This window comes from Lissotriton vulgaris, chromosome 8 (assembly GCF_964263255.1).
Source record: "Lissotriton vulgaris chromosome 8, aLisVul1.2, whole genome shotgun sequence".
NCBI lineage: Eukaryota > Metazoa > Chordata > Amphibia > Caudata > Salamandridae > Lissotriton > Lissotriton vulgaris.
The window spans coordinates 244,854,202-244,873,293 of NC_141696.1; positions in this window are offsets into that span (position 1 = coordinate 244,854,202).

Below are 19,092 nucleotides of genomic sequence, written 5' to 3' on the forward strand. Positions count from 1 at the left end.
TCCTAATTGCTATTCTCTCCGAATCGCAATTACGAAATCGGTAATCCTAATGTGTTAGCGATTCCTAGTGGATTGCAAATAAACGTACCTCATGCATATTAATGAGGTAGGTTGCAATTTGAAAACCATTAGGAATTGCAGTGATCACAGGGATTGTGGCCTGCTGAGGTCAGCAGACAGCCATGTCTGTGACTGCATTCTACTAAGCTCATTCCTTAAAGGAAAATGGGATAAGGAAAACAGAAAGCATTTAAAAAGAAAAAACATGAAACATTTACGTTTCATTTTTTAAGAGTAGGCAGAAATCTGTGGGACCACTGCTTGCTCTTAAAAAATATAATTATCTGCATCCTCAAAGAGAAAGGGTTCCTTGGGGACCCCTTCCCCTTTGCCAATGGGTTACTACCAGTTTGAAGCTGGTGGAAAAGTGTTACTGATTTGCTACTGGATTCGGTCGCAAAACAGTAATACCTACTATACTGAATCAGTATTTGGAAAGGTTGACCTAAGCACGCCCCTTCCAAATACCGAATCGCAAATGTAAAACGCGAATTAGTAACAAGTTACCAAATCGCATTTTCCACTTTGTACATCAGGAAAAGCATTTTTTCTGGTCACAAAAGGGCCCAATTCTGCCAATCAGGCTGTTTGCAACTTGAAAAAGGCTTTGTACATCTGGCCCTAGAGTATTTAACCATCCGCTGAGCTGCCACAGATTTTTTTTGTTTGCTGTTGACAAGATTTCACAATAAAAAAGAAAACCCATTGCAGCATTGAGAAGGCCACTTCAAATGATCTTCTTAAGACTCAGTCCCACCAGTCCCATCTAGCCCCTGCACGTTCCTGTGCCTCTGTTTTCCTGAACATCATCAGCATTGTCTCATGTCTCCACAACCAAGCTGAGGAGAAACCCACTTCCGCCCTTTCTCCCATCTCTATGATTCTTTTCAAGTGATGTTGATGGCATCTCCTGATGCTGATGTGTGACTACACTAACATAATCCTGTGCTTGGTCATGGCTCTGAGAGGAATTTCAGATAATACAATACTTCTTGAAATCACAAGCAGGCTCCTTTCTTCATTGTGGGTGAGCAACAAGCCCCAGAATCCAGCTAAAACATCTTGAGGTTGCTCCATTATCGTAACGGTATTGCTGTTGTTATAACTTTCCTCAATTGTTGCCGCAGTGTTTCAATCAGATTGTGTCAATGGTTTTTGTACTGCAATGACCCACTCACTCACGTACCATTTCCAAATCTGTGTATTGTTATATATTGTGTGTTTCAGTTGTTGAATTGCATCACTAACAATGTTGTGAATACATATTTGTTAACACCTTTTTGTAAAGGGTATGGGAATAAGGGTATTCTCAGTGGTGAGTTTACTCCTTTTGTTCAGTCTGGGCACACATCCATTTTTGACTAATCGTCGCTCAGATTGTGTAGGAACATAAAGATATTCTAAATTTCTTGTAAAGACTGTCTAGTGCAAAAATATAATTGTGTTGCATGAAATGTCTTACTGCTTATCCCTTTTTCTTTTTATATCTCAAAAGTAGGAAAAGCCAGTTCTCATTTTTAGGTTTCGCCTAGCGTTGCAGCACACGTGCTGCTGTGCTGCTCGCTCTGCGAGACATATTGTTTATGAGGAGATTTCAGAAGGGGACGTGAAGACCCGCCCATCATTTTCATTGGGCCGCGTCAGCGTTTATACTAAATGCTGGCTTCCCATTGAAAATGATGCTTTTTTGTTACCGCCCTTTCTCCTTTTCATCCGGCCCATCCAGACTGGGTAATCTGCTTCACGGCTGTTGTAAAGAAATTTCTTATTTTTAGGGGGGCATCTGTTTCTAATTAGCGTGGAGGGAAGAACACCTCAAAGTGACACAATGAAAACTCAGCATCCCTCCCCGCCGCAGCCCCTGACTGGCTTGTGTGCTATGACTAATGACAACATCCCAGAGTTCAGACAAATAACACACCCCTTCAAACACAGCCAGTGCAGTGCCATCTGTCTTGTGCTGCATTTGTTACTTCTATTTACAAAACAACACATCTTCATCTCTTTTGAAAAAGTGGCTGCCGCTAAATAGGACACTCCGCCTTCCTAGGATGGCACTGACCTCAAAGAACCGAGAAGCATCTCCCCCGTTGACCCTTGGGTGGGAGTCATCAGCAGCCTTGATGCAGGCGGCCCTCGTGCAAGTGTCCCCCCGTCAGGCAGCCCGGGAAGCATGGCGCGCATGGCACACTTCACTGCGGATGGCTCCCCACAGCCCACGCGCCTCTACCGGCACATCGTGAATAAGCACATTCCTAGAGGGAGGGAGCAGATGGCAGCCGCCATGGTATCCGCACTCTGGCCAGACTATTGGCAGAGGCGCTGGGGACTACTGCCGATTTGGCAACACACACTCCTTTTGTGCATAGGCTCTTTCCTCTTTTTCAAATCTCAAGTGAAGGGAAGCGCAGGGTCTGGCACTGGCTGCGATGCCTGGCAGGTGCTTTCCGTGCTCCACTTTGGCATGGCCATGCACCACAATGTTGGAGTAGGCAGAGAGTCAAGTGGCTGCACAATGGAGGGTTGTAGTGTGCATGCCACATGTTCCTTACTATATAAACAACAACACAAGTCCCAATACTGGACTGCAATCACCACTTTTTATATCAGGTAATGGTACGAATAAAGCATACCAAACCGCTTATTACTTAAGTCAGTAATTTATTTTAATCAATTCGAGTCACTAGCTGAATTATTTTCATTCTGTTTCACAAGACAGTTTTTTTGTGCATATATACATTATATACAATATATATATATATATGCAATATATATTATACAATATATATGCATGATGTTTGTCTAGTCTTTTGAATTTAGCATTATGAAAACTAAATCAGTCAAGGTTTGAATCCTATCTTGTCTAGACAATTTTTTAAAAAAAGACAAAACCATTTATCAGTGACAGAGAGACTGAAGTGGTCCACTTCAGTCTCTCTGTCACTGATAAATGGTTTTGTCTTTTTCATAATGCTAAATTCAAATGACTACACAAACATCATGCATGACTGTATATGATTTAATAAGGCAGTGACAAAGGACTCTATTCCAAAAGACTTAAGGTTTCTTGTTTGGGTTTGAAAGATGTATGTTTGAAGAGCGAAAGTGATATGTATATGTGTTGGTATATTGTAAATTTGTAAAAAGTCCATTTAATTGTTAAAATATCGTGTTTTTGTATTTTTTGTATATAATGTATATATGCACAAAAAACCTGTCTTGTGAAACAGAATGAAAATAATTCAACTAGTGACTCAAATTGACTAAAATAAATTACTGACGTAAGTAATAAGCGGTTTGGTATGCTTTATTCGTACCATTACCTGATATAAAAAGTGGTGATTGTAGTCCAGTATTGGCACTTGTGTTGTTGTTTATATTGAATTGACTCAGTCTTGCTGGGAAAGAGTCAGGACCCTGTGTTGTTGCTCAGCACATTTTCCTTACTGGCATGACAGCACGACCTACAAGGTTGTTTATCAAGGGAAAAACACAAATTACACAAAAGGGGTCATTTAGACATTGGTGTGGATACAGAATGCCACCAATCCCAAAGCAAAGTGCACTGCACCACTGTGTGCGGCCCACGTTTTTACGACTGGGGGGTCCCACTCAGAGTGCTGTGGCATTTCGTGAGGTAATATTGCACGCAGTACATCAACGGGATATCAACAGGTGTGGACTTTTCTGACAGTCAATCTGTGTTGTACACTTCCAAATGGGGGATAGCACAGTAATACTGCATGTTGTTCCACATTCTATGCTACCAAAAAAGCAATTTCTTATCTTTAGGGAGCCATCTGTTTCTAATTAGTGTGGAGGGGCGCAGCAGGAGGAGGGACAGGTCACTTAGGAATTTGCCAAACTTTGCTTCAGTTCTCAGAGGGCTCAAAGCTGTTAGTATTGGAAATAACAATTCCTTGTGTTTATGTTTTAAAACCCAAAACATAAATAGAAGGCATTGTCATTACAATGCCAATAGCTCAAAAACGTGTGAATGTGAAACCTATCGCATTGCAAATGCTTGCTCTTGTTTAACGTCAGCAGTAATTATTCTACATGGCCTGCTATTCACCTTCTCTGCCTACAGCAGGCATTGTGGCCTAAAGACTCAACTGTATTAGTTTATTACAGTTAAGCAGATATGCCATTTCTTTATTACAAGGGACTGGAGAAGTTATGAATCACCTATAATAAGTACATTAGGCTTTTATGAAGGGATTGCAGGCTTCTGTGTATTAAACTCCTTACTGCATAGCTTCGAAAAGGATGTAACAACATATGCCTGACAATTACCCCCTGTGTGATTCTCATTGTATTTGTAAGTAAAAGTTTGTTTTGCATGATCACCACAACAATTTGGACTAATGCTGCTAGTTTTTAGACTCTGGGAGTGCACTGAAGCTTACTAACCAGACCTCCGTGACAGTGTTCTAACTCATTAAAAAATTATGTTGAATTGGCTACCCCCAATTGGCCTAAGCTGAAGGGTACCCAGGGCATGTAAGTTAGAGTATCCACTCAGGGCTGCAGCACTGATTGTTCCACCTTGCACGTGACAAAGTACAAAATGTCTCCCTGCTTGCCACTGCAGCCTGGAAGAGTGGTTTTAAAACTGCTAGTTTGACTTAGCTGTTTAAACCAATGGCAAAGGCCCAACTTCCCTTAACAATATGTGTAAGAGTCCCCTGAGAAAGTTCTATTGAACCCTAAGGCAGGGAGCTGTATATTATTAAGTAGGATATGCACTTTAATAGGTTCAAATAGCAAAGCCCCTGAATTGTCTTTTTTGCTATGGAAATGTTAGTAGCCCCATTGGCTATTACAGAGTTACTTATCACCCTAGCTAATTTAACTTTTAAGATGGTACTTCAACTTATCAAATTAATCGTGGCATTAAACCTGACTTGATGCCAAAGCAAAATTAATGTCACTTTTAAGGATAAACAACTTTTAGAAGTTGGCGCTCTGTTGTCCACATTATCCGGTGGCATTTCCCAGTTGCTGGTCACCAGACAGCCTTCTGCCCTCCTGAGGAGTAGGGTGAATGATTCTCAGAAACAATTGAAACCTGCTCCAGAAGGAAATGTTATCTACCACATGCAGGAAGCCACACAGTGTTTGGCCTAAAAGTCAAGCTTCAGAGGTGGAAACCTCCTTTGGTGGGCAAGTGGGGATCACACATATGTAGGGCTGACCCATTATTCAGGTAGACAGGCTGGTGGCGGAAACAGAGAGGGAAAACCAGTGGCCAAATGAGTTTTTTCGTAGGCATGTATTCTGCAGGTAGCTACACCTTAAGGATGGGCTACCAAGCTCCTAACATCCCCAGAGCCATATTATGGAATGTGGTGCATTTTCATGTTAGCGCTTGGGACCCTTTTCAAAAGGTCCGTCTGTGCAAACAAAGAAAGTGTACTGTATTACATCAAATGTGCTGCCTCCAGGGCAGCCACAAACTCGTGCCCATGAATGTCCAGAGAGTCCCCTTTCCCTCTTCAAGAGGTCTGCTATCAAGGCATTCACTGTCAGTTCACCTCCTGACAGCTTCTTTGCCTCTGTGCCCTTGTCGGTAATACAAAGCAAAACCAAAGGGGATGATGGACGGAGTGTTGAACATTGCAAGCAGTCACCCCCAGTCAACTGATATGGGTTTAATCCATCATCGTTCTTTAGCTCGCTCCGCCATCCCAGTTCAGACATGGCCAAATGCTAATCAGTCTGACCCTGTGCCTCATGGGAACAGTCCAGCCTGAACTGCCAAGCCATGTCTTCCCTGGACCGGAAACAAGCATCCTGGGAAAGGGACCGGTTTCTGGCTAATCAGCCGTCGTCAGCTAGGCTAGCTTGAATCCAGTGGCAAAGTGAGCAAGGGAGCAAGGGAGCAAAGGACCCACATCTGGGCATACACTGCCAACTTGTTGGTAGTACAACGCAGTGCACTGGCAAAAGGATTCCCTCATTTTCATTGGGACACTCTCCCATGCAAATGAGGGTACACCCTCTGGTGATAGCACTGGTGGTATATGTCCGCCAGCACTATCTGTATTATAGAAAGGGCTGCACAAGCATCTACGGCCCCTGTAACACCAGTGCTGTGGGGTGGGCAAAACAGGTGCACATGTCCGTTGCATCCCCGGTGGACTTTCTATAATACGGCCCCAGGAAGAGTTCAGACATCTTGAAAATGGGCAGAATGGTGCACTAAGGAATTGCTAGATGCCACACACAGCCATCACAGGGAAGGACGGATCTTGGTAGTCCATTGGCTAATGGCTGCATCATTCCCCCAGGGCACTATCTTGGCATAAATATGGCCTCCTAGCACCCTGAAACTCAGATCACAATGGACCTGGAGAAAGGACCAAAGAAAAGCTGCCCTGCTGACCCCTGGAGCTCGCAAGATAGTCAGCGCCATCTTTTGGACTGTACCTTACGCACCCTGGACTAGCAAAGAGAGGACTGGGCCTGTGGCTACTGGCTTCGGGAAGTCACTCCAGAGCCCCATACCAAATAAGTGACTTCAAGGGTCAGTTGGCTGACTCCCTGGAACCACCACCAGGGTAATTACAGCTGACGTAACCCATGCTAACAAGTCAGTGGCCACATTCTTGGAATCACTGCTGAACGACGATGGGCAATAGAAGATACTAATCCTCGCTAGCCAAAAGTTGCACCTGATTAATCTGGAAGTGTCATCTGAGTCCAGATTGGTCACTAAAGACGGACACCCACCATCACGAAAGGGAACTTCTGAACCCCCTGTGTACAGAGATCGATAACCCAGTCACAGCTGGCCTTATACTGGCTCAAAGAGGACTTCTAGGGACATCAACCCCTGTGGCCAAAGTTGCTCCACCTTACCCGTGGACCAAGAAACAACCGCAAGGACACCCCATTAACTGCACAGCACCCAGAGCATCTTTCAGCATCCTGCATTCCCAGTATCAGGACGTGGAATCCATTTTTCCTCTCTCCCTAATGCCAACAGACTGGCCAGCTCTGTAATACTCAACGTGAAGGCCTGTAGAATGTGCACAGAAGATAAATGACCTGAGGTGAACTAATCTACTTTTTACTGGAAGTAAGCTGGTATCACAATGCAAGGCTCGCTACAAATGTTCAAGACAACATTTACCATTACTAGCGCATTACATTAGCTTTGAAATTCTCAACTGTCACAATCAAAAGACACGTGGGTAACAACAACCCCACCACCTTACACCATGCAGGTATCACGCAGTGTTGGCCTATCCTGATTGTCCTGGCGTTTAATAATTATGCTACCTTCTGAGTCTGGTGATGGGCAGGTGGCGCCCCTGTCCATCGTTCTTGAAAAAATTGTCTTATTCATGTGATTTTATTGGACATGTATGGCAAATATTGCAAAGCCTTCTTTTGTGGTTTTAGACAATAAAAGATCTTGTGAGACGTTCTCTTGTTGGATACTCGGCTCTACTAGCTGTCTGTCACCGAGCTTCACGTAGTACAATACATTGTTTTTATCATCATATGTGCTAACTGACTTTGTATTTATTTCAGGTAGGATTCTACAGACCACTCCATTGAAGTACATGGCAGTCTTGATGCAAAGTGTGAAAGTGGACTTGAGACAGCTTTGGTGACCAGATAACTGTCCAAATACCCCTTATTAACCCAACTGATCTTCAGCCTGTCAGAACTGGTCACCCAACTCGAGCTGGAGTAGCCATACCATAAAGTACACCAAATCTTCACAGTACTGAGTTATATTGAAAGCATGAAAGACACAGCAAACTATGCTTATACGTTTTGAAGCTATGTTGCTCCAAGAACTATAAATCAACTTTTAGGCAGTGGTAAAAACATTAATGTTATTCAGGATGTTATTTCTGTCCTTTTGCTTCAGGTGGCTTCAAATTGCCAATTTACGTGAAGTTTAAAAGGTGTTGTAAAAAAGTGCATGAATAAATACCTAGTATACAGACAAAACATTGACTCCGACCTCGTGTGAGCTTAGGGCAATGCCACTGATCCACTTACAGTTCTACAGGATAGATTATTTTTATTACCCCTTCATCCCCAAACCTGTACATACACCTCTGTTGATGGTGCAATTAATTTTTCTCAGGTGAGAAAAAAGTACCATTGTCATAAAATGCCATTTATCAGTGGTTCAAGAAGGCCAAATCATGGATCCTAGGTTACACCTCTGTCTACTTTTGTAACTGAGTGCATGCTCATAATCCCATGCTGGGATGAAAGGGGGCTCCTGCTCAAGAATAAGAGGCAGGGAGTCCTACAAAGATATTCAGAGGCAATTCTGGGAGACAGCATTTATTTAAATGGTAAATGAGAGGGAGTGGTTGCTGCCCAGAAGACGTCCTGCCAAAAACAGCAGTAGAAACATATGTTGTGCTTTGGAGATACTAATGGGAAGGAATAGCAACTTTAGTCACATTTACATTCCATTTCCTTTCATTTTTCCATCCTTCCCCTTCCTTCATTTCCTTTGACTGAGAATCTACTCGGAAGGGACCCAATGCAGAAATAAATTGTCTTTAAGCGCCAAAAACATATTGTCATTATTTGTTAATGCGCACAAAAAGTGCGAACGCTTGGAGTCACTGACTTGTACAGATACACAAATGATAAAACCTGAAAACAAGAAATCCGACAAATCACTGCTTCTGGCAACATTCAGACAAAAGAGACAGTGTAGGTCGAGATGTCCTTGGCTGCAGTGCTGACAAAACAGGACAGAGCAACTTGTTTAAAGAAGCCCACTAAAGTGAGAAAGAAGTTTAAAACAAGCATTTGCAATGCAATAGGTCTCGCATTATTAAAGTTTGAGCTATTGGCATTGCTAAATAATGTAACATAAATAGCTCAAACTTTAATAATGCGACACCTATTGCATTGCAAATGCTTGTTCAATGTAAGAGTTCAACTTAAAGTGATATTGCAGAAACCATTATGTAGGACACAGATTCTTTAACAGGAATAACACGAAGGAAGGTATTACTACTGGTAATTGCCACTATCTTAATCTGGACTATAATAACAACGCCCTCTCACACCCACCGCCCACCCCCCCCATTAAAAACACAACCATCTGCACGGTCCGAACTATTTTAATGGGCTTCGATTTACCAACAATTACTAAAATATTCTATTGTTTGTAACTAGTTACTGGACTCCAATCTGAGTGAAACGCTTGTTAAACGTAGTATTCTCATGTTCATTCATACCTGCCCTGCCAAGTCAGGACTAGAATGCTCTCTGTCCCTATCGCTCCCCCACGCCCTCCCAAGGCGATCAATGCCTTATGACTCATATGCACTACCAGTGATATTAGGCACTTAAACGTTCATGTGATCAGCGATAGTGCAAGTATCCTGGGCACCTCGCTCCGAAACATTGCATGCATGCTCTATCTGTGTCCCAGTACGAACCAATGAACTCAAACCCGATTCCCCAAGTGAGTCAAAGTTATAATCTATAAATGATTTCTGTGCACGCAGAGGAACAAGCACCCTGGGAGATCTGTGCAGTGCTAGATGCACTCAAGGGTAACCCCTTGCTGTGCTCATCACTCACATCCTTCATGCCTTGCAAGCACCCATTAACACCTGTTCTAGTTTAAACGTGTAGAAGAGTAACCTGCCCGCCCTGGAACTGCAATGTGCTCTCTTGTTGGGGGCAAGCCTTGGAAAAGGGTACCCTACACAGAAGAGGAGATCCCTCCTGCGCTATCAGGAAGGCCTGGGTCTGGGAGGCGGTGCGGGGGCCGCTCTGACCCACGTCATCAGCTCCAACAGTACGGAAATGCTTGCACTGTCCATAAGGCCACCCCACACCTCCCCGAGGGCTGGGCGATGCTCACCTGTGTCCCCGATAATATACTTGAAAAGGTACGCGTAAGCCATGGTTCCGCAGCCCACTGCCTGCTGTTACTTTGGCTGCGATATGCTTTCCTTGTGTCTCCCTCAGGGCATGGGGGTCACAATCTTTACTTCGGTCTCTCCTCTGTGGTGTGCGCGCAGATACAGGTAAGGGACCAGGCCAGTCACGAGCAGTGGGGGAACCATTGGTGCGCGCGCACCACAGAGGAGCGCGGGGAGGGAGCGGGGCAGCAAGGCGAACGCGCGTGCTAGACACGGTCGGGAATGGGCGTTGCAAACGCAGGACATGTGCCCGCCTTTGCCCAATCGCGTGCCTTTTTAAAAAAAAAACACGCGAAAGCCAATGCCTGCCAGCAAAAGCTTGATCACATGCACAAGCGTGTGGTCAGCTTTTAAAACCCCATACAAAAGCGATCTCGCAACGCGAGCAGTGCTGCACACTGCAACACAGGCGCGAGCCCTAAAAAAACGTGCTATTGCTCCATTGAATGGCAATTACAGTTGCTCTCTATTACAAATCATACTAATAAAGCGCCAAAACAACATTTTTCACAGGTCTGTCAAAAAAGTAAAAAGTGGGCTCGTTTAACTGCCTTCATCTTCAAAGGAAAATGTCCCACGTGGGAATTGATTAAGAAATCTTAATTTGTGAGTAAATTTGAGGTAAATCAAATTATATTTCCATTAAATAAACTGCACACTATTTTGTACAGCAATAAACAAACCAACATTTTAAAACATACAGATTGAGAGTTCGGAAATACAAATCTGTCATTTTTTTTGATTTGTCGACGTTTCACTCTCACTTTTCAAAAATCATAAGAGGTCATCCTCCGGATAAGTAACTCAACTGACACTCGTTGAGGGCTGCACCACTTGGAAAGTAGCAAAGTTTAACTAGTAAAATAACAGACAAGTTCTATAGTCTGTTAAGTACAGAAACTGAAGGAGGAATTCCTTATGTGTCGCAGTAGAAAAGAGTTCGTAATTTTTTTTACTTTTAAGATCGGAGTAGCATCCGCCTCTAGTGCTGGCGCTGCCATTAAGCTATAAACACAAACACGTGTTTTGTCTGATGCATTGCCTCCTACCTTACCTTGAATATAGTTTTAACTCATAAGGTGGTCTTTCCACCAATGGATTTATACAAACTGTGATATGTCTCCAGATGCCTGTACCAAAGGTGTGTTCGCTGTCAGCGATTTTGTTTGTTAATGATTTTTGCTAAATGTAATTCCTATGAATGAAGGCTGAGGTATGAGGAATTCCATTCATGGGCCAAGAATGGGTAGGGGTTCACCAACTGCAGACGGTTTTTCATAGGCTTCAGTATTCGGGGTCATTGATTTCACAACACAGGCACTACATTGTTTGATAAACAGAGCAACCATCTTGGAACTGCTAAGAGTGTATTCTGCCAGTGGGGAAAACATGTCACCTTGGAGCAAAAGGTGACAGGAAGTGAATGATGGGTGACGCTCCAACGTGCAGGTAAGTTGAGAGGTATGAAATTACAAATGGCCTAAACTCTTCTACAAGAGTCATGTAAAAAAAAAATCTGGGTGCTCACCCATATGCTCTTTAGGGCATTTATTCAAACCCTCTGCAATGTATTATGGGCAATAGGGCGAGGGGCCAGAAATGCATTCGTTGCCAGGAAGTTTGTGAGAAGGGGGAGCGGAACAAAGCAGGCAGTTGTGAGGCTAGTGTATCCTGTCATCACTCTTCTGCCTTCCGTAGGTGCAGTTTCCTCTGGACCTAAACAAATATGTTATTGGGAGACATGCTCCACCCCAAGAGGATGCGGATTTTCGCCGTTGAGGTGCTATAGGCTTGAGGCAGGCTGTTGCCTGCAATACTAGAGCTGCCTACAGTGGCCACAACAGACCCCAGGCCTAAAAAACTGCATCAGCTACAGTAAGTACAGCCATCATAGTCTGTGGCTCCCCCTCAAGGAGGGGCAGGAGCCTTTGTTTGAGGAGCTGTGAAAGAACACAGCAGAATGAGGGACAAGGAGGGGGTGAGACAGTAGTCCCCTCCATCAGAAAAAGGCTAGTAAATGGTGAGGACCAGAATCAAGAATAAGCAGCAGAGGCACGAAGAGCACCAGGCCAGGCGGGGGCAGCAATGGGCACACAGGCAAATCCAGTACACTAGATGGCGGTGTCTGATATTCACGAAACTACACTGACATGACACAGAAATGTAGGTGAGAATACCATGGGAGGCAGCCCCTTGGAACAGAAGGACTCACAGGGTGTTCCGCAAAAGGGGCTTGGGTCCCACCAACGTGCAATGTGCCAGGGTTGGAAGGGTTGAAGGAGTCTGTAAGGAGGAGGTCATTGGAGCAGAATGGAATAGAGGACCAGGCACCAGCAGTGAAGGCCAATCCCCAGAAATAAAGTGGTCGGGAGCGGGAGCGCTCAAGGTATCGGGATGGGACTGTAGCATGGGGTCCTTGTTGGAACAGCCTGACGGAGCACATGATGGCTGCAGTCAGCTTGGACATGATCGTTAAAAAAGATACATAGAAGTCTGCGAGGCAAGGGCTTCTTTCTAGTAGCCCAATCCTACAGGGAAGGCAAACTCGTCCAAGTTTCCACAACTTGAGGCCAGAGGCTGGATAACAGAGTGTGGCTCCCAGAAAGCACTGAAGGGATTATGGTCAAGGACAAGTGGCAGAGGGCTAGGACAATGAGGGTTCAAGAAGTGAGGTTGGGGATATGGTTGATGAAAGTGAGAAGCAAGGGAGCGTTAGAGGGTGATGAGCATGTGCTGCTGCAGAACAATGGTGGCAGTAGTTCACAGACAAAGAAGGGACAGCAGGAGGCAGTGGTGACACACGGTGTGAGTGATGGACGAGGACAAGTTAGGCACTGTCTGAGGAAGATGATTCCTTAGACAGTGGAAGTTCAGCTGACAGGAAGGGCAGATGCCAGTGGAGGGGTCAGATGACTTGAGAGACAAGAGAAAAACAGGGGAGCATCAGAGGACAACGAAGTCATGGAAGAAAAAGGTACATTTTAAGGGTGAAAAAGTCATCAACCCAGAAGGATATGTTGGGTACAGGGTCAAGTATCAAGCTTTGTTTGAAAGCATAGAAGTTGGGAGGCCATGGGCAAATGGCCTAGGAGATCAGAGAGTTTGAAACAGAGTTTGGGGACTTTGAGTATGGATGAAATTGGTAGGATGCATAGGGCGACTGCCAGTTCCAGGAGAGAGAGAGACAGAGAGAGAAAGAGAGAGAAAGCGAGAGAGAGAGAGAGAGAGAGAGAGATGCTGTTAGGAGGAGGCTCACAGAGCACTGAGTTGCAGAGAGCATGGTGGCAGATGGGAAATACTTTTTGACACAGAAACAACAGACCATATGAACAGAAGTGCATATGTAGTGGGCCACAGGAGGGTGGAGATTGGCCAGGAATTGGCGAGAGAAACTGATTCAAATCTGGGGGAGGAGCAGTGAATAAGAGTGCAGGGGAGGTGGGTGACTTGGCCTCTAAGGAGGTATAGAAGGCAGTCAGCAGATCCAGAAAGGCAATTGAGGGAGGTACAGGAAAAGGTGAAGTGTGGGGGGGGGGGGTGGTGCTGAAGGGATGACAAAGCGTCCTTGTATGAGGGGGTCAGAGCCTTCAGGTGCTCACCTTTTGTTGAGCACCAAAGAAAATATTTGGGCAAACGAATATATATTACAATCTTCAAACTATTTTACAGAAAGCCTAAATGCAACAAGGGTTCAAAGGGGAAGAGACAGAACTGGTCAAGTGACCAATGGTACCAGTGAACGTAAATATCTGGACCATTTCCTTTATCATATTTGCCAGTAATGCCTGTGAAAAGTTCGCTGAACATCATGTAGCACTAAGGAAACACATGGATGTGGCAATTGTCAACTAGGGTCAGGTGTTGGGTATTTGTGTGGCTTCAAAATGATGAGGAATTTCGCTTTAGTGAGTGCAAAACACATATAAAGTCTTAAGTAAACTTTGATAATGAGCTGTGGCTACATTTCATGAAACTCCCTGACTTCTTGAGTCGGTACACATCGTGAGTGAATTGCCCTTGCCCTACATGCCATTCCAAGGGTGCCCCGTGCCTGCGGGTGTGGATCGTTGGGAGGTGCATCCAGAATGGGACTAGAGGGAGCCTGCTGGAATTTCAACAAAGATGCCGATCACCGAATCACATGCTGATTCTGACATGACTGCTCAAAGTGTGAAGGAAAGCACCCTGCATGCAGTGCAGTGGGGAACAAGGCCAGCAGGATTTTGGCAGAAGCTGGGAAGAGTGTAGACATGTGATGTGGAATGGCATCTACTCCAATTAAGCATGAAGCCATCAGACAGTGTGTGTGGGGGAAGTGGTTAGCTAGGGTGTCAGAATTCCTTACATAGGAAAAAGGAGGTGGAGGAGTTTTGACAATGTTCGCTCTTGCAAGAAAAAAATAAAAGTGGTTACATAAAAATTTCAAAAGGAGGTAGAAAGCGACAGGATGTCAGGCCCCTTACGAGAGCCTTAAATAGCGGATTTGATAATTTTGTCGCTTGGTACAGTGATGAAGAAAAGAGTGGGCAAGTTCTGCTTCATACATCTCCTTTCCTGGTCAGAGAGAACATCATAAATGAATTCTTTGAGTCAAGGGAGTTCTCAGTTCATTATGCCAATTTTGACCAGGTGATCAAGATGATATGACAGTGTGGTGCAGGTGCTGAGACAAGTAAGGCTGGTATAAATGTGGGGTTTCGGCCTCTACCAGTTCATGCTGATGACTTTAAACTACTGTGCATGCACTTTCAATCTCAATATTATGTTGCCAAGGAAATGCCCAAAGGCTGATGTGTGGTATTCAATAAATTCAACACGTTTGTAAACTGGGTGGTTCAAACTGGTGGCAGGAAGTGAGCAGGTAATACACTTGAATGACTGCTTGATGGTCGGTCAAGCGGTTGCACTGCGTAATCTTGGCATATTGATGGAAACACTATAATGGGTGGCTGACTAGTTTGGCATACAATTGGCTGATGAGAATACAGAGGGTCCATTCAACTCAGTTGCAGCGATGTCAGCACTACCTGATGACAAGATGAGACTACTGATCAGGTTGTTACAAGAGGTGATTAGGAAGAACAAGTGCAAACCACAGAAATTGCAGCAGGTGCTCGGACACCTGGATTTTGTGTGCAGGGTGGTCACTCTTGGCAGGGGGCTGTCTGCAGACAGATGGCCTTTGCCATGATGGGTCCAAAAATGCATCACAGGGTGAGAGTGACAGGATGGGGGAGGAGATACTTGCAGATATGGTTAACATTTTTGGAACAGTACAAAAGTGCCACAATGTGGCTCCAAACTGGCCTGATGTCTTGGATGATTTGGGTGCAGGATGATTCATAGTATAATAGAAGGGACAGTGGATAGCAGAAAAATGGTCACTGATTTGGAAGAATAAGAGGCACAGAATAACCTTCTTGGAATTCTTCCTAGGTGTGGCAGCAGTACAGATCTGGGGACAAGAACTGAGACGTAAAAACGTGACTTTCATGATTGATAATACCTTGTTGGTGTACATGATCCACAGGATGACAACGAAAGATGAGTATGTTGTTTGCTTCGTGAGACAGATGATGCTGATGTGTCTGAAGATGAACATTTCTTTGAGAGCAGGGCGTATTGCTGGAGTAGGCAACAAGATATCCCATGCGTTATCTCTTTCATAGTGGGCAAGATTCTGTAGTTTGACTTCCAACATGGAGGAGAACTGCATGCTTTGGCCACCAGTCCTGTGGGATATTGGAGTGTGAGAACTATGCAACTGGTGAAAAGTTCTCTAGGTTAGCCAACAGGGAAGTCGTAGAGGCTTGGGTGGACAACTGTGTTTTTGGGGTCGTGGACATTGCAAAGCGACTAGTCAATACATGGAATTTTTGGATAGAACCGATTGAGAAGAGGTTGGCGCCAGTGTCCATCGGGGGAAAATGACAGGGATTGCTTTCTAAGGCAAATATGTTTGAGGGTATGATCCATGTGGGGGGAATAGGCACAAGGCTACTGAAAGGCTGATCCAAAAATTGAAATAGGTAAAATAAAAGAAGAGAAGTGGAAGCTGGTCACAGTAGGAATTGTCAGGGTTTTGATATCAAAGGCGAGATCTGGGTGTGCACCCACTTGGGAAGGCTAGTTGTATGTGGCTGTAGTCTCAGTGCTGTTTTCGTGGCATTTCAAACATCTTAAATGTCTGGGGCAATGAATATAAAGGGTTTGAGAGCAGAAGACATAGTGATTGTGATCAGTACAGTGGGTTTTAAACTGAGGTGTAGTGAAATCAATTAGAGGGGAAGGAGAACATGGTATAGCTGCGTCAATCTGGGGAGAACAACATTTGATTGGTCATGATGATGGATCATTTTTTGACGGTTAGAGGTTGGTGGCCAGGCCCATTGTTTGTACACAAGGACAGATCGAGGGTTATAGACAGGGAAGTCTTAAGGCTGTTGCAGAAGTGTTTGAGAAGTGGGGGGTGGAATGTGAAGGACCTCTACACATATCCATTCAGAATACAAGCTGCAACTGGAGGGATTCGAGTGGATTTGAGTGGGAATTGGCTGAAGGGTTTTGGGAGATGGAGGAGTAACTTGATGTGATGTTATTTGAAGTCAGGGATGATAGGAGAAGCAGGAATGTGTTCATGCCTTTATTTTCATATTGCAGGTGCAGATGACTGAACGGGTAGGAAGCGGTAGATTAGGAAATGTGGGCATTCCATAGGGAAATACGTTGGCAAACATGTGGGAAAGCAGTCTATTCTCAACATCTGTAAATGGAATTTGAAATGGTAATAATATGCTAGCATAGCTCGGGTGAATGCATTGGGGCCAGCCGTTGCTGATAATGTGTGGAATTAGGGGTAAAGTGGCCAAGACTGGATGTGGTGGTTTTGCACCTAGGAGAACGATTTGGGATAGTCTACAGATTTGGAGGCAAAAAGGATCTGAATTTTCTGAAGGAGAGGTGGATCGGTACAGTTTTTTTTAGGGACAACTGTTGCCCAGAAGTCTGTGGAGAGGGGCTAGGAAAACAACAGTAATAGACAAAGTTTGCAAGGAAATTAAAAGAGAAATGTTGGGGTTTAATGAGGCACATGAGCTGGCAATTATTAACCATAGAGAGATTGTTTTTGATTCACCTATGTGGTTCCACCATGATGCAGTGCATTTGTCAGAGCTCAGCAACAGATTATACCTTGAAACACCAATGGAGAGGACAGGGAAATGAAAGGAATAGATGACGGGAGATTGAAATAACATCTACTGGGAGGGCATTTCTAGTGGCAGTGAGGTTTCAAACAGCCGCGGTTGGTAGTGGGAGTACCGGCAGGGCGGTGACGTGGGGAGGGGCGGGTGGGGGGTAGTAATCTATGGATTACGGAGGTTTACTGATAAGTAAACATATAAATTTAACTAATTTTGTTGCGTGCACTGCATCCCCAAATTTGATGCAGTGCGCTCAACGAAATTCGTTTGATTTATTTATATGTTTACTTACCTGTAAACCGCCGTAATCCATAGATTACTACCCCCCACCCTGCCCCTCCCCACGTCACCACCCTGCAGGTACTCCCACTACCGACTGCGGCTGGGTTCAAAATAATTTAGAGATGGAGAAGCGTGAAAAAGGGGGACATAGGAAAGTTGGAAAGAGTTCATGGAATCAAGAACAGTGCTTGGCCCTGGAGTGGGCAGGCTATACCACTGATAAAGTGGCAGACAATGGAATGGAAAGCACATGAGGAAGTTAAATCAAATGTTTTGCTATGGTCAACATTGTTGGGAAGACATGCGGTGGGTATGGTGGGGTGGGAAACTGTTAGGGGAGTGGGGAGGATTAGGAATAATGTTAGGACAATGTTTACAGTATAATAGCTGTGTGGCCCAGCCAAAGGTTCTATGTGTTAGCCCAGCCTGTTCTCAATAAGGCGCCCATTTACACAACTTGAATAGAGTATCGTAGTGATTCCCCTTACAATTTTAGGCAACAGACATGTTAAATAATTCTACTCATACAGACCCAGACATTCCCAAAACATATGCCTCATTGGATTTGCAAAAAACAGATGTGATAAATGTGGGAAAAGCTTTTCCTATGTTTGCATTTCAACATCACTACAATAAATAGCAAGCCACGGGCAGTATTTTACCAAACCTAAGGGCAAAAATAGTTTCATAGAATGTTAACTGCATGGGAAGTTGAATATTTTTCAAAGGCCACAATGATCTGCCTGATCTGGTCCTTACAGTCTGGATGGCTTCTTATATTCATAGGAATGAGCCAACATAAATAGGATGCCATTGTTTTGTCTACTTTTTATGTGTTATTCCTTGTGAATAATACTCCTTCTCTGAATAATTCAGTTCTGACGGGTTGCTCTGGATGCTGTGTATTTAACCTCTTCTCAAACTCACTCTTTCCTTTTAGTATTCTTTGATTCTTATTTGAAAATTATTTTATTAGGTGAAGACGGCACTAACTAACAGAAGCTTAAAGTCACCTCATTACTGGGAACACACCTGGCTACCAGAATATGTAAGCCAAAAGGCTGAATCCTATGTAGTCTCCTAAAACTAAGGGGCACATTTGTCAAATATAACGCAACGCAGCAAGACAACTTGCTGTGCTGCACTGTGTGAAACGCAGGGGACAGGAATGTGCCATATTTAACATTATGCAGCTTATTCCTGCTCTCTTCCTGTGCAGGTGCACAAACTGCTGCCTAGTAACAATGTAGGCATCATTGTACCATGGTGCAAGCGTGCCTGCATTGTAGGTGGGATTATTTTTGTGCAGGAAGCGACACCTTCCTGCACCAAACAATCCTCTGAGGCTTTTTCCATTTTCTATGTGTGCTGTATAATGCAGCTCACATAGAAAGATGAAAAAAAACCAAGTAGAAATACGCATATTTCTCCTTTTTATGCCTCCTCTGGCGAGGTGTAGCATTTTGACACATTCCCTGGTCTACCATTATTGGTAAAACTGAGAATGCCCACAATATCCATGGGTGATTGCGTAGAAACAACCATCCTCCACCTATGGAACACCTCCCTGGGGTAGAGTTATGCACGGCAGTGACTTGAGCTGCCTTGCGTTACTCCATTTT